This window comes from Salmo salar, chromosome 06, assembly GCF_965601325.2.
Source record: "Salmo salar chromosome 06, fSalSal1, whole genome shotgun sequence".
NCBI lineage: Eukaryota > Metazoa > Chordata > Actinopteri > Salmoniformes > Salmonidae > Salmo > Salmo salar.
The window spans coordinates 27,982,665-27,995,752 of record NC_138296.1 but is presented as its reverse complement, the minus strand read 5'-3'; the positions used below and the strand labels follow the sequence as shown (position 1 = coordinate 27,995,752).

General features: G+C 46.3%; 1 protein-coding gene across 1 annotated transcript in view; it reads left to right on the top strand.

The window, feature by feature from the left end:
- The window catches only part of LOC106595870 (voltage-dependent T-type calcium channel subunit alpha-1I), a 150,682-nt gene that overhangs the window by 52,971 nt on the left and 84,623 nt on the right, over nt 1–13,088 (top strand).

Below are 13,088 nucleotides of genomic sequence, written 5' to 3'. Positions count from 1 at the left end.
AGGCCTCTGTAAAACGGAGGTATTCCCTCCCTAGAAATCTGGCTACTATCAACCAAAAATAAAGCTTTCTTTAAACCTAATCCTCCAACCTGCTGTAATACAAGACCTGCCACCCCTCTCCAAACCACATTTTCCGGTCCATAAAGCAACCTTTGAATAAACTGCAACCGGAAAGTAGCAGCCCTACTAGCAAGATGTACAAGACCTTGTCCCCCCTCCTCTTTTGACAAATACAAAACACTTTGTGGAACCCAGTGATATTTATCCCAAAAGAAATCCACAATTATTGCCTGTATCTTAGCCAGAAGGCCAGATGGTGGTTCTAAAACTGACAACCGATGCCACAGTGCAGAAGCAATCACATTGTTAACTATAATAGTGCGCCCCCTATATGACATACGAGATAGCAACCAACGCCATTTCCTTATCCTCCCTTCCACCATTTCAACCACCCCAATCCAATTTTTTTCCATAGTCCCCTCATCTCCCAGGTACACTCCAAGATACTTAAAACCTCCCTTACACCATTCTACCCCCCCTGGCAAAGCCATGATCCCTCCAGACCATTCTCCAATCTGTAAAGCACAACTCTTTTTCCAATTTACCTTTGCAGAGGATATTCCCCTAAAACGATCAACCATTAGACTCAAACTATCCACCTCCGCTTGATTTTTCACTAAAACAACTACATCATCAGCATAGGCTGAGAGACGAATAGGAGGAATATCCTTTGAAAGGTACACCCCCTCAATGCGACTTCTAATGCTATTTAGTAGTGGCTCTATAGCAATGGCATATAACATTCCCGACAAAGAACATCCCTGCCTAATACCTCTACACACTTTAAAAGGAGCACTCAAACCACCGTTAACTTTCAATACACTTTCAATGTCACCATATCACCTCTATCATGGCAATAAAACCAGAGCTGAACCCAAACGCCTCCAAAGTGTGCCATAAATATTGATGTTCAACTCGGTCAAATGCCTTTTCCTGATCAATTGAAATTAGACCAGCATCCAACCCAATAGCCCTAGAGACGTCCAAAAATCACGAATCAGAGAAATGTTATCCCCTATCTGCCTGCCAGGAACACAGTAGGACTGGTCCGTATGTATGATTTGCCCCATCACCTCACTCAACCTGTTGGACAAAGCCTTTGACAGGATCTTATAATCAGTGCACAATAAAGCCACCGGCCTCCAGTTCTTCACCTCCCTAGGGTCACCCTTTTTGGGCAGTAGTGTGAGGACAGCCCTTCTGCAGCTTATTGGTAGTAACCCTCCGGTTAAACTATCATTAACTACTGCTAGCCAATCCTCTCCCAACATAGCCCAAAAAGACTTTAAAAAATCAACGGAAGCCCATCAATGCTCTTTGTACTCACACTTGTAGAGCTCAGCATAGAACTCTACTGCCCTCTTTCTAATTTCACTAGGTCTAGTGAGCTCTTGTCCAACAGCTGATTTGAGACAATGAATAATTTTTCTTTGTCCATTCTTTTTCTCTAAACCAAAGAAAAATTTGGATGAGGCATCCATTTCAGAGATTCCCTGAAACTTACTTCTCACCAATGCCCCCTGTGCTCTGATACCCAGCAGGTCTGCCAATGCAGCTTTTTTCCTCTTGAGGGCCTGAGTGTGGCCTCGATCTCCTGTGGTCTCAACCAACGTCATGAGTTCCACTATTTCAGTCTCTAGGGCTTTCATTGATCTGGTGATATCCTTGGTGACATTCCTCGTGTATTGCTTACAGAATTGTTGAATCTGGATTTTCCCTATATCCCACCACTGTTGAAGGGATACAAAACTGGCCTTTTGAGACCTCCACCTCTCCCAGAAAAAACTAAAACATTTCCTGAAGTGAGCATCACTCAATAAAGTTATGTTAAAATGCCAGTATACGCTTTTAGGTTTTACATCGTTAATGAACACCACCTCTGTTACTAAACAATGATCAGAAAATCCCACTGGGGTTATCACACTTGATTTACAGACCTGAGATTGATGCTCAAAACAATAAAACCTATCTAACCTGGCCATAGAGATGGTGTTCTCTCTCACATGCACCCAGGTATACTGCCTTGTGCCTCCATGTTGACTCCGCCAAATATCACACAGTTCATTTGTTACAATGAGACGTTTTAAAAAAGTCCTTGAGGCTATATGAGGTTCTTTGTGATTTCTATCTAAATCACTGACTGTGCAGTTAAAATCCCCAGCAATAAATAAATAATCTTCATTGTTACATTTCTCAATGGAATTTGAAAATGTCTCTAAAAAGCATACCCTCTCAACTGCCACCACTGGGGCATATACATTTATCAGACACATAGTGATGTTTTCATACCTTACTCTAACTTTTAATAACCTCCCCTCAACTACCTCTTCAACCTCATATGACAAAGGCAAAAACCCTTTTGAGAACAAGATGGCCACACCCCCACTTTTTGAGTTTTTATGACTACACACCACTGTCCCCCCCCACTCCTGTTGCCACATAACTTCATTTTCCAAATTACTATGCGTTTCTTGTAGAAAAATTATGTCACTTCCCTTTCCCCTAATTAACTCATACACTATGGCTCTTTTTTTAACGTCTCTTGCCCCATTTACGTTTAAAGAAGAAATCTTAAAACTGCTCATGGATGAAAAAAAATACAGAGGAAGACCCAGAAACCACATCTCTTTACATACTTAAAGTTGCGATTGAACTCTTTCATTTTCTTTAGAATTTACATCACTTATCACTCTCGTGACCACTTTCTTGAGTCTAGCAATTTCAGGGCTTGTCAAACCTCCCCCTGTTATTTTTGACATCAGAAACTTTGCTGATTCAATAAACAATTCACTTTCAGGGAAAAAATCTGTTACATTGTAATACTGCATATATTTCTTCCCTTTTGTCAACTTCAGAAATTGACGTACCTTCTCAATCCCATACCTCCCTTCCACCCCATTTATCTCACTATTTTGTTGTGACGCGTCAGATGACTCACTCTCGCTATCCCCCCCAGAAGAAAACTCCATCTCTACAACCTGTTTATCTTCAAGTGAATTATTAATCTCTACCTTCCTCTTGGAATTAGACCCTTCCCCACCCCTTTCATTCTTCCTCTTACTCCTCGGTACTTTGAAAACAGCTGCTTCCTTTTCCATTATTCCAATCTCCTCTTGACCTCCAATTTCATTTTCCAGCACCACCTCAGCGACGGCAGTCGCAATCTCACCGACTGTTTCCCCTCCCTCTTTGTTCTGATCTACCACAATTACCCCCGTATCCACAATGCCTTCCTCTCCTACTTTTCCTACCACATCTGCCCACCTTCTCCCTTCCCCTGCACCCTTAGCATGTTCATCCCTTCGCGTGGTGCGTTAGCTGCACCGGCACTAGAGCTGCTACCGGGCTCTGCGTGCTCATTCTCGGGACAATTACGCACCAAATGCCCCTCTCTTCCACAGCCAAAGCATTTCATTGATTAAGTAGAAGCGTAGAAGACATAATCAAATCCATCAATCTTAAAACTGAATGCTAAATTCAGTTCATCAGTGTCCTTTTTTAAAATCATATGCACTTGTCTCCTATGAGACACGACATGTTTCAGCAACGGAGATTTGCATCCAAAAAGAACCTTCTTTATTGTTGATACAATTTGACCATGACGAGATAACTCTCGCTCCAACACTTCATCTCTAACAAATGGTGGCACGTTAGAAAGTATAACTTTCTTTGCCGGATTCATAAGCGGAAATACCGGTGTCTGTGTCTCCCGCAACACAACACCACTCTCAGCTATCGTATTCACCTTTTCAATGGAATCTAAGAATATCACTACAGCGCTATTCATCCTTGAGGCTGATTTGATACTATCACACCCAATGATAGCACCCACTGCCAAGCTACATTCTTCCACTGAACACCCGGCCGCAGCAGGAATCTTTACTCCATGTCGCCGACTAAGTTTTTCAAACTCCAAACTTCCACGAGTGGCCATTGCAACCAGCCCCACCCGCTGGTTGTGCCCTCGCGAAAACCAACCTCAACGATCCCACCACCCCTATACGTGCTTAGTGATATTTAGACAAGATACCCTTAAAACAACTAAACTAATCAACACACACATATATATATATATATATATATATATATACACACCAAAACCCAATAGAGTGAAGATAATTCGTCGCTCTCACAATCACTCCTGCTTCACGACTTACTCCCAGCATGCACTCCAACGAGAGAGAGAGAGAGAGAGAGAGTTTGAGTTTTTATAAAACCTTTATTTTATACTCAAGTTAACATAAATAATGACACACTGTCTTTTCAGAAATGAAACAACAAATGTAATTCACAAAAAAAATAAAAAATACAAAAAAAATACAAAAAAATACAAAAAAACATATACATTGAACTTATTTCATCAACAAAAAATAGTTTCCCCTCCTCTACAAAACAAAGCGCTCCTTCGTATGCCCACTTCTCCTCAAACAATGGGAGACCTTTTACAGCTGAGAAGAACTCAAAATCCACTTTTATTCTTACTTTCACTAATCCTTTACAAACACATCTTACCTCCTCCCCATATCCCGTTTCTATCTTATATTTCCTACTCAGAAAAATTGACATCTTAGCTTGTCCCCCCCAAAAATTTAACAGTTGACATTTTCTTTTCTGTTGCTTACTATATTGAAACCCCAAAATAAAAACAGTGTTATTGAAAATCTCCCCTACAGCTTTAAACAAAGACTCCAGCATTTCCAGAAGGTGACTGTTGACCCAGGGTTTAGTGTTCCCTCAGCAGTAGGTGACTGTTGACCCAGGATTTAGAGTGTTCCCTCAGCAGTAGAAGGTGACTGTTGACCCAGGGTTTAGAGTATTCCCTCAGCAGTAGAAGGTAACTGTTGACCCAGGGTTTAGAGTATTCCCTCAGCAGTAGAAGGTGACTGTTGACCCAGGGTTTAGAGTATTCCCTCAGCAGTAGAAGGTGACTGTTGACCCAGGGTTTAGAGTGTTCCCTCAGCAGTAGTAGGTGACTGTTGACCCAGGGTTTAGAGTATTCCCTCAGCAGTAGTAGGTGACTGTTGACCCAGGGTTTAGAGTGTTCCCTCAGCAGTAAAAGGTGACTGTTGACCCAGGGTTTAGAGTGTTCCCTCAGCAGTAGGTGACTGTTGACCCAGGGTTTAGAGTGTTCCCTCAGCAGTAGAAGGTGACTGTTGACCCAGGGTTTAGAGTATTCCCTCAGCAGTAGAAGGTAACTGTTGACCCAGGGTTTAGAGTATTCCCTCAGCAGTAGAAGGTGACTGTTGACCCAGGGTTTAGAGTATTCCCTCAGCAGTAGAAGATGACTGTTGACCCAGGGTTTAGAGTGTTCCCTCAGCAGTAGTAGGTGACTGTTGACCCAGGGTTTAGAGTATTCCCTCAGCAGTAGTAGGTGACTGTTGACCCAGGGTTTAGAGTATTCCCTCAGCAGTAGAAGGTGACTGTTGACCCAGGGTTTAGAGTATTCCCTCAGCAGTAGAAGGTGACTGTTGACCCAGGGTTTAGAGTATTCCCTCAGCAGTAGAAGGTGACTGTTGACCCAGGGTTTAGAGTATTCCCTCAGCAGCAGTAGGTGACTGTTGACCCAGGGTTTAGAGTGTTCCCTCAGCAGTAAAAGGTGACTGTTGACCCAGGGTTTAGAGTGTTCCCTCAGCAGCAGGTGACTGTTGACCCAGGGTTTAGAGTGTTCCCTCAGCAGTAGAAGGTGACTGTTGACCCAGGGTTTAGAGTATTCCCTCAGCAGTAGAAGGTAACTGTTGACCCAGGGTTTAGAGTATTCCCTCAGCAGTAGAAGGTGACTGTTGACCCAGGGTTTAGAGTATTCCCTCAGCAGTAGAAGGTGACTGTTGACCCAGGGTTTAGAGTATTCCCTCAGCAGTAGAAGGTGACTGTTGACCCAGGGTTTAGAGTATTCCCTCAGCAGTAGAAGGTGACTGTTGACCCAGGGTTTAGAGTATTCCCTCTCATACACTATGGCTTTTTTTTTTAATGTCTCTTGCCCCATTTACGTTTAAACAAGAAATCTTAAAACTGCTCATGGGTGATAAAAAAATACAGAGGAAGACCCAGAAACCACATCTCTTTACAGAGTTAAAACTGCGACTGAACTCTTTCATTTTCTTTTGAATTTACATCACTTATCACTCTCGCGACCACTTTCTTGAGTCTAGCAATTTCAGGGCTTGTCAAACCTCCCCCTGTTATTTTTGACATCATAAACTTTGCTGAATCAATAAACAATTCGCTTTCAGGGAAAAAATCTGTTACATTGTAATCCTATATATATTTCTTCCCTTTTGTCAACTTCAGAAATTGACGTACCTTCTCAATCCCATACCTCCCTTCCACCCCATTTATCTCACTATTTTGTTGTGACGCGTCAGATGACTCACTCTCGCTATCCTCCCCAGAAGAAAACTCCACCATCTCTACAACCTGTTTATCTTCAAGTGAATTATTAATCTCTACCTTCCTCTTGGAATTAGACCCTTCCCCACCCCTTTCATTCTTCCTCTTACTCCTCGGTACTTTGAAAACAGCTGCTTCCTTTTCCATTATTCCAATCTCCTCTTGACCTCCAATTTCATTTTCCAGCACCACCTCAGCGACGGCAATCGCAATCTCACCGACTGTTTCCCCTCCCTCTTTGTTCTGATCTACCACAATTGCCCCCTTATCCACACTGCCTTCCTCTCCTACTTTTCCTACCACATCTGCCCACCTTCTCCCTTCCCCTGCACCCTTAGCATGTTCATCCCTTCGCGGTGGTGCGTTAGCTGCACCAGCACTAGAGCTGCTACCGGGCTCTGCGTGCTCATTCTCGGGACAATTACGCACCAAATGCCCCTCTCTTCCACAGCCAAAGCATTTCATTGATTCAGTAGAAGCGTAGAAGACATAATCAAATCCATCAATCTTAAAACTGAATGCTAAATTCAGTTCATCAGTGTCCTTTTTTAAAATCATATGCACTTGTCTCCTATGAGACACGACATGTTTCAGCAACGGAGATTTACATCCAAAAAGAACCTTCTCTATTGTTGATACAATTTGACCATGACGAGATAACTCTCGCTCCAACACTTCATCTCTAACAAATGGTGGCACGTTAGAAAGTATAACTTTCTTTGCCGGATTCATAAGCGGAAATACCAGTGTCTGTGTCTCCCGCAACACAACACCACTCTCAACTATCGTATTCACCTTTTCAATGGAATCTAAGAATATCACTACAGCGCTATTCATCCTTGAGGCTGATTTGATACTATCATACCCAATGATAGCACCCACTGCCAAGCTACATTCTTCCACTGAACACCCGGCCGCAGCAGGAATCTTTACTCCATGTCGCCGACTAAGTTTTTCAAACTCCAAACTTCCATCCGCGAGTGGCCATTGCAACCAGCCCCACCCGCTGGTTGTGCCCTCGCGAAAACCAACCTCAACGTCCCCCACCTTTGACCCTGTTCCTCCTTGTTAGCCAAATAGCTAACTTTGCCTGAGCAAACAGAAAATTCAACAAAACACATTTTTCCTTCTCCTTACTTGAATACCTGTATCCCATTATGAACACCCCAACAGTAAAGACCACCCCCAACCTCTCACACAGACATTCCAACAGAGACATTAATGGCATTAATCTGGTGCACACAGAAAACACATGAATCACAGTTTCTTTCATTTTACAGAAATGACACTCCTGCCCGACTCCCGGTTCAACCCGTGCCAACCAGCTGTTAGTGGCCAGGGCTCCATGTAGAACCTTCCACTGGAGGTCCCCTGACCTCTTTGGTACTGGGGGTTTGTAGAGCCCCCTCCATCTAAAACCCACCATACTCTCCACCCCACATACCCCCTGCCACTGATGTGCCTTCACTCCTGTTAGGCTCCTAATGTTCCTCACCTTAACACAGAGGTTGTAGAGGGCTTTACCTCCCACCCCTTCAAACTCCCCCAGGCTCGGAGTGTTAAAATCTAACAAGTCCTCCAGACCCCCTTGCCAGTCTCCAGTCTCTGCCGTCACCTGCAGTGGCGGAAACATTGGTGGCCCCTCTCCCTTTGGCTGCTCAAACATCCCCCTTACCGGCTCAGACAGTGCCTCCTGGACCTCCTCCAGGAATCTCTCCAGCAGCCTAAGAGACGTTATTCCTGTTTGCTGTGCCAAGACTTCCGGGCTTTTCCACCCCTCCTCTCCCAGGAGTCTCAAGTCACCCATCCTTTTTACACCCCCTGCCATCAGTTGCCTCTGCAGGGTGGCCGACTGGACCGATCTCAAAGGGATGGCTGGGTTGTGGAAGATAGGCTCCTCCCACACCCACAGCCCAGGCTCCACACCCCCTTCTCGTGTGTGCCTTAGCAGCTGCCAGGCCCTCAGCACCGCAGAGTAAAAATCGGAGAGACCTGCTGTACTCAGCCTCTCCAGCTTCATGAGGAACAGCTGCCGGTCCAACCCTAAATCTCCAGCTCTCCTCAGCAGCGCGCATGCTGGTTCCCTCCAGCCAACATCAGTATGGTACAGCAGTCTCTGTGCCGCCTTTAGCCGGAAAGCAGCCATCCTGCTCTCCAGTTCCACCAGGCCCTGTCCTCCTTCGTGGACGGTCATATACAACACCGCCGCCCTCAGCCAGTGATGGCCCGACCAGAAGAAGTCCACCAGCTTGCGTTGCAGGTCTGCGAGCAGACCGGCGGGGGGGTTGAGGACAGCCAGTTTATGCCACAGGGAGGATGCCACCAGGTTGTTAATTATCAGCACCCTCCCTCTATATGACACTTGGGACAGGAGCCACCTCCACCTGGCCAATCTTGACACCACTGCCTGTGACAGCCCCTCCCAGTTCTTCCTGACCCACCTCTCCGAGCCCAGGTACACCCCCAACACTTTAAGCCCTTCACAACCCCACTGCAAACCCCCTGGAAGCAGAGGAGGAGCCCTATCCCCCCATGCCCCACATAACAGAGCTTTGCTCTTGCCCCAGTTTACCTTAGCTGATGAAGCTCCCTCGTACACCTTCAGACTGGTCTCCAGTGCCTGCATATCTTGACCATCCCTGACCATCACAGAGACATCATCTGCATATGCTGACACTGCTATGCCTGTCACCACACCCATACCTGTCCAGCACACTCCCTGCAGTCTCCTAAAAAAGGCTCAATGGCTAATGTGTACAACTGCCCAGATAGAGGGCATCCTTGTCTAATGCCCCGTCTCACCCAGACTGGCCTACTGAGCCCCCCTCCCACCTTAACCATACATGATGCCCCAGCATACAACAGCTTCACACAGGTCAAAAAACTCCTCCCAAACCCAAACACAGACATCACATTAAACAGATATTCATGGTCCACTCTGTCAAAAGCCTTCTCTTGATCTAAAGAGACCAGTCCAAAGTTCACATTAGAACCTCTCGACAAGTCCAACATGTCCCTAATTAAGAACAGGTTGTCCGTGATTGAGCGTCCCGGTACACAATATGTTTGGTCCTTATGTACTATCGAGTCCAAGTGGGACTTCAGTCTGTTAGAGAGGACCTTGGCAAATATCTTGTAGTCCGCACAGAGCAATGCCACAGGCCTCCAGTTCTTAAGTTCACACAAGTCCCCTTTTTTGGGCAGGAGAGTCAGAGCCGCCCGACGGCAGCTCATCGGCAACTCTCCTACCCCGATGCATTCACGCAACACGCAAAAGAAGTCCTGTCCAATTATTCCCCAGAATTTTTTATAAAACTCCACTGGGAGTCCATCGACCCCCGGTGCACGACCGGGGGACATCTGGGTTACGGCCTCTGCCAGTTCATGGGACAACAGAGGAACGTCCAAATCGTCCCTCTGTGCCAGAGAGAGTTTAGGGAGTTCTGTGAACAAGACCTGAGCACACAAAGGATCACACTCTTCTGCCCTATACAATTCAGTATAAAACTCCACAGTCCGCTCCCGCATCTCACCCACCACAGAGGTCACCCGCCCATCAGACAGCCGTAGACAATGCATACCCTTGGCTTCACTGCTCTGTCTTTCCAAACCAAAGAAGAAGGAGCTGGGAGCATCCATCTCCTTGAGCATGGAGAATCTAGCTCTTACAAGTGCTCCCTTTGCTTTAACCTGGAAAAAACTGCCCAGGTCCCTGCGTAATTCAGCTAAATTAGCCTGGAGGCCTACATTGCCTTGCCCCACCATCTCTACCTCCATCTCACTAATACACCGCTCTAGTTCCCCCAATACTCTCCTAGCCTCTGAGGATGAGAGAGCTGTGTATTGTTGACAGAAAAGCCGAATTTGGATTTTCCCCACATCCCACCATTGGCTCAGAGACTCATACTCCTCTATTTGCTGCCTCCACCTTTCCCAGAAGGTCTGGAAACCTGCGCAAAAAGTGGCATCTTGTAAGAGCTTTACATTGAATTTCCAATAGGATGCCTGCCGGGGCCCTGGTGAAATAGACAGCCGAGCCATGGTTATGTGATGATCGGAAAACCCCACCGGGAGAATGGTAGCGCCCAACAGCCTATTGCTCCGATTCCTAGACATATAAAACCGATCAAGTCGGGCTGCACTCACCCTAGCCCCAAAAACCTTCACCCATGTGTACTGTCTTGTGTTCGGATGTTTAGTTCTCCAAACATCCACTAAGTCGAACTGATTAATAATGTCCCTTAACACTCCCACTGACACTGAATGAGGCTCTTCCCCATTTCTGTCTTTTGTAAAATCCATTGTGCAGTTCCAGTCCCCTCCGACCACCAGTGTCTCCTCAGGCGCTACCTGTGAGAGTTCCTGTCTAAGACTCCCAAATAGAACCCCTCTTTCTCTCCCTGTGTTAGGCGCATACACATTTATAAAGACAAAACCCATGTTGTTAATTTCTGCTTTAACAACAAGGAGCCTACCCCTACACACCTCCTTTGAGGAGCACATTTTTACAGACAGACCCGGTGCAAAAAGGACTGCCACTCCTGCACTAAGATTTGTCCCATGGCTCAACACACTTGCCCCTTTCCACCAGAGCCCCCAATCGACTTCATTCAACACATCACTATGTGTCTCCTGCAGAAACAACACCTGTACTTTTTTTTGTTTTACATATTCACCCAACACACTCATCTTTCCCGCATCTCTGGCGCCATTTATATTGAGCGAGCCTACCCGTAGAGTCTCCATAAGAAGTGGGAGAAAAGCCAGCAGAGAAAAAAGACCAATAGCAAAGCTCAAAAGTCCCAGTGTCAGAAAGAAAGTATACATCTAAACAGTGTCTGAAGGTAGACCCTTACGCACTGTTGTGACCCACTTCCTCAACCTAAACCGTTTCCTGGGTGAGAGGACACCATGCCCCTCATTTTTCACAGCATGTTGTACTGATCGTACAAACTTTCTTGAATCAGGGAAAAAAGCCTCAAGATTAACTTTTTTTCCCTTGGTCTCATTCAGGAACCTTGTCAGTTCTCTCAATGTGTACTTAGACCCCTCTGCTTGACTGGCTGTCAGCTCCGGGCCTATTGAAGAGGAGTCTGAAAAAAATATCTCCTCATCCTCTTCCTCAGACTCACTTTCCTCCTCATCTCTATCTCCCACCCTGACCACCTGCTCTTCCTCTCTGGTCATGGCATCTCCCACAGCAACAGGCAAAATTTCCATTGTGCCTTTAACCACACCCTTTTTCCTTTTCCGCTTGGCACCCTCCTCCTCCCCCCCTAGTCTCTTACACTTCCCCACTATACTCTCCTCATCCACTAGCATAACCTGACTAGACCTAGCATCCTCTACACCACCCTCCATAGCATGACTAGGCCCAGCATCATTTACACCATCCTCCATATCATAGCTAAGCCCAGCCTCAGCTACCCCACCATCTCTAGCCTGACTAGGCTTAGCCTCCACTACCCCACCATCTCTAGCCTGACTAGACCCAGCCTCCGCTACACCACCATCTCTAGCCTGACTAGACCCAGCCTCCACTACACCACCATCTCTAGTCTGACTAGACCCAGCCTCCTCTACCCCACCATCTCTAGTCTGACTAGACCCAGCCTCCGCTACCCCACCATCTCTAGCCTGACTAGGCTTAGCCTCCACTACCCCACCATCTCTAGCCTGACTAGACCCAGCCTCCGCTACACCACCATCTCTAGCCTGACTAGACCCAGCCTCCACTACACCACCATCTCTAGTCTGACTAGACCCAGCCTCCTCTACCCCACCATCTCTTGCCTTACTAGACCCAGCCTCAGCTACCCCACCATCCCTGGTATGACTAGGCCCAGCCTCTGCTGTCTGCATCTCATTTCCCCCTGCACTTTGACCTCGATTTCCCCCACCGGCGCTTGTACCCTCACTTTGTCTACGGCCTTTATGTGGGCACGCAAAGCTCTTATGCCCCAAATCCCCACACTCAAAACACCGTAGACTGTCTGTGCTGGCAAACCCTGCATAGAGCCCCTCCCCATGCCTCACTTTAAAATGCACATTTAGCTGTTGCTCATTGTTGTTCAGGAACATAAACACTTGCCTCCGGAACGAAACAACGTGCTTAACAGCAGCTGCCTGAAAACCTGCCGACAGTACACGAAACCCGCTAGCAAACTTACCAAAACGACTCAGCTCTTTCCTGATTTGATCGTCCGTAATAAACGGAGGTAAATTTGCAACAACTACTCTTGTCGAAGGGGTAGAAAGAGGTAAAACTGGCACCAACACATCCCTTACAAATATTCCGCTAGCAATTAGCCTACCAACCAAATTTTCTCTTTTCATGAACACCACCACCGCTTTGTTCATTCTAGAAGCAGAATGTATAAATTCAGCTCCTACCTGTTCGCTGACCGCGAGCAGAACCTCCTCCACCTTAACTCCATTCTCAGGAACACACCTGAATCCATGCTGTATCGACAGCGTCTCCTCCGCGCTAGGCTGAGAAGCCATCGCGCATACCACACCTTGCAAACCCCAGAAACCTTACTCTGTCTTCTTCCACCCTAACTCTGAAAAAAAACGGTGGATACCGCTAAAACAAATATTGCATTAACCCTCCACCATAGAAAAAAAAATGTAAGAAAAAG